Source organism: Pristis pectinata, chromosome 20 (assembly GCF_009764475.1).
Source record: "Pristis pectinata isolate sPriPec2 chromosome 20, sPriPec2.1.pri, whole genome shotgun sequence".
NCBI classification, from domain to species: Eukaryota; Metazoa; Chordata; class Chondrichthyes; order Rhinopristiformes; family Pristidae; genus Pristis; species Pristis pectinata.
Window position 1 is genome coordinate 22,012,387 of NC_067424.1, and position 3,951 is coordinate 22,016,337.

Genomic DNA, 3,951 nt, shown 5'->3' on the forward strand with positions numbered 1-3,951 from the left:
AGTCCGCCCACTGAGCGAAGGAGGAACCGAGCTCGAAGACAAGCGGTGAACCAATCGAAAGGGATTAGAGGCGGGACTCCTGAGCAGTCAGGAAGAGCCGCAGCGCCCATGGCGAACAAAAAGGGGAGGCAGCAGCAATTGATGGAAAAGCACACCTTGGTCAGGATATCGCCTGGTCCACAGGCAGGATTGGTCTGATCTGTGCAGAAAGGCTGAATAAGCCGGGAGGTTGCAATGAGGCACAGTGGAAGTGTAGAAAAATGTAAAGGGATAATTTATATAGAATCATAGTGATTGGTAGAAGGACGAGAGGAGTGAAGAGATAAAACAAGACACTTTCAGACGATGGTAGGGGTCTGGAAACTCACTCCCTGAAAAGGGTGATGGAGACAGAAATGTCCCTCGTATTTAAAAAGTAATTGAAGAGATGCCAAGGGCAGAGCAATGGAGTTGATGCTGGAGGGTGGGATACGGCTGCTTCGCCTCTCTTGATCTGACCAGCACAAACACAGTGGGTCAAATGCCCTCCTTCAGTATCATAACTTTTTTTGATTCTATGATTTTGTGATCTTGGGAGAGAGATATATGACCCATAAGAAGACACAGATACTACATTTGAAGGCCACCACATTTACTATTTTTAAAACAGAGCGAAGCGAGATAGTGGAACAGCATAGCAGATTAGACAACATCTGCTATAATCATTTATTACAGTGTGGTTTTCAAAGTTTATGACACAGCCTTGCCAGCTGGGCATCTACACTGAGCAATCAAGAGCAGCGTGGCTACATTTTCTCAATATGTATCCAAAAGCTTTTTGTGTGTTGTACAGGCAAAGGCTTACACTGATCTAAGGAAGTCAAAAAATGAACCAGTTGTTCACTCTGCTTCCTTGACGTCTTGTTTTAGTATCGTACAGTTGACTCAGACTGAAAGTTCAGTGAACTTCTCTTTATTGTGACATCCATATTCAAGTGTGGAACAACAATGTTGCAGTGATTAACAATGCAGCACAGTTCTTACGGTGATATTGAACCTTCACAGTCTCAATGAGCCTTGCAGTTCGTGTCCCAATCCAATAGACCATAGGCCCAAGATACAGATATGGGGCCCAACTAGTGAGCTTTGGAGATAAAACAAAAAGAGCAGTTAATACAGGAAATCAGGAAGAGTTGGAAATATGCTGCAAATCAATGGAGCTAGCTTTCCAGTACTATCTGGTTACTTTGAAGATTGGCAATGCCTAAATATTTTTTTTATTTTCTATTTAAAATGCAAATATCAGAAGACACTAATTCTTAACATGAGTGATGGTCAATTCCTAAGCAACAGATGCTCAGTCAGTATAAAACCTTATATATTGAATATTATTGCTTCTTACAAATTTTGGAAGTAGCTCAGATAACCCAGATAAACCATTAATTCTTCTCAGCAAGCCATTCCCTGGATAACTCTGTCCTAGCATATTGCGATCTAAAAATACCAGCCTGGAATTTGTGAGTGTATTATGGTGCCACCATCACTGGACATTGAAACTGAGAGACCTGACCACAAGTTCTGGAACTTTGCATACATGCAGATCATCAAAAATACCTTAAATTGCTATTAGTGATTCTTGGTGCTCTCCCAGAGACTGTGCTGTTATGCAGCCTAATTCATCAAAGTTCATTGAATTGACTGGAACTTAAAGTATTTACAAATTAGTCTCACTACAAAATATCCTAAAGTTGTTCAACTCTGTTGCATGGGTCTTTATACATTTTTATTAACATACTATATCATAAATACCACTCAGGAACTTTCAGGCCCATAAATCTAATTTTATATTTGATGAGTATAATTCCCTCAGATTTATATTTAAACGTATAATAGGTTTTTAAAAATGGTATTTAGTTTTTTTGAAGTTACTTTACACTTCAGCATTGAAGTTAATCATATATATATACAGCAGCATGCAAAAGTTTGGGCACTCCTGGTCAAAATTTCTGTTACTATGAATAATTAAGTGAGTAGAAGATGAACTGATCTCCAAAAGTCATAAAGATGAAACATTCTTTTCAACATTTTAAGCAAGATTAGTGTATTATTTTTGTTTTGTACAATTTTAGAGTTAATAAAAGGAAAGGAGCACCATGCAAAAGTTTGGGCACCCCAAGAGATTAGAGCTCTCAGATAACTTTTACCAAGGTCTCAGACCTTCATTAGCTTGTTAGGGCTATGGCTTGTTCACAGTCATCGTTAGGAAAGGCCAGGTGATGCAAATTTCAAAGCTTTATAAATACCCTGACTTCTCAAACCTTGTCCCAACAATCAGCAGCCATGGGCTCCTCTAAGCAGCTGCCTAGCACTCTGAAAGTTAAAATAAATGATGCCCACAAAGCAGGAGAAGGCTATAAGAAGATAGCCAAGAGTTTTCAGGTAGTCGTTTCCTCAGTTCATAATGTAATTAAGAAATGGCAGTTAACAGGAACGGTGGAGATCAAGTTGAGGTCTGGAAGACCAAGAAAACTTTCCAAGAGAACTGCTCGTAGGATTGCTAGAAAGGCAAATCAAAACCCCCGTTTGACTGCAAAAGACCTTCAGGAAGATTTAGCAGACTCTGGAGTGGTGGTGCACTGTTCTACTGTGCAGCGACACCTGTACAAATTTGACCTACATGGAAGAGTCATCAGAAGAAAACCTTTCCTGCATCCTCACCACAAAATTCAGTGTCAGAAGTTTGCAAAGGAACATCTAAACAAGCCTGATGCATTTTGGAAGCAAGTCCTGTGGACTGATGAAGTTAAACTAGAACTTTCTGGCCGCAATGAGCAAAGGTATGTTTGGAGAAAAAAGGGTACAGAATTTCATGAAAAGAACACCTCTTCAACTGTTAAGCATAGGGGTGGATCGATCATGCTTTGGGCTTGTGTTGCAGCCAGTGGCATGGGGAACATTTCACTGGTAGAGGGAAGAATGAATTCATTTAAATACCAGCAAATTCTGGAAGCAAACATCACACCGTCTGTAAAAAAGCCGAAGATGAAAAGAGGATGGCTTCTCCAACAGGATAAAGATCCTAAACACACCTCAAAATCCACAATGGACTACCTCAAGGGGCGCAAGCTGAAGGCTTTGCCATGGCCCTCACAGTCCCCCGACCTAAACATCATCGAAAATCTGTGGATAGACCTCAAAAGATCAGTGCATGCAAGACAGCCCAAGAATCTCACAGAACTAGAAGCCTTTTGCAAGGAAGAATGGGCGAAAATCCCCCAAACAAGAATTAAAAGACTCTTAGCTGGCCACAGAAAGCATTTGTAAGCTGTGATACTTGCCAAAGGGGGTGTTACTAAGTACTGACCATGCAGGGTGCCCAAACTTTTGCTCTGGGCCCTTTTCCTTTTTGTTATTTTGAAACTGTAAAAGATAGAAATAAAGTAATCTTAGTTAAAATATTAAAGGAATGCGTCATCTTTAACTTTATGCCTTTTGGAAATCAGGTCATGTTTTACTCGCTTAGCTATTCACAGTAACAGAAATTTTGACCAGGGGTGCCCAAACTTTTGCATGCCACTGTGTGTGTGTGTGTGTGTGTGTGTGTGTGTGTGTGTGTCTCTCTCTCTCTCTCTCTCTCTCTCTCTCTCTCTCTCTCTCTCTCTCTCTCTCTCTCTCTCTCTCTCTCTCTCTCTCTCTCTCTCTCTCTCTCTCTCTCTCTCTCTCTCTCTCTCTCTCTCTCTATATATATATATATATATATATATATATATATATATATATATATATATATATATATATATATATATAAACACTGCACTTCTTCCTGCCTGAGAACCCACTTTAATGCGATTGGCTGCTCAGCGCACTTATGACATCATAGATCCTTGACACCAGGGAACATTTTAACTGATACCTGACAGCAAGCATCATTTCTCCCATTAGGAGACTGTTTGGAGTCTGGAGTTCAGAAGA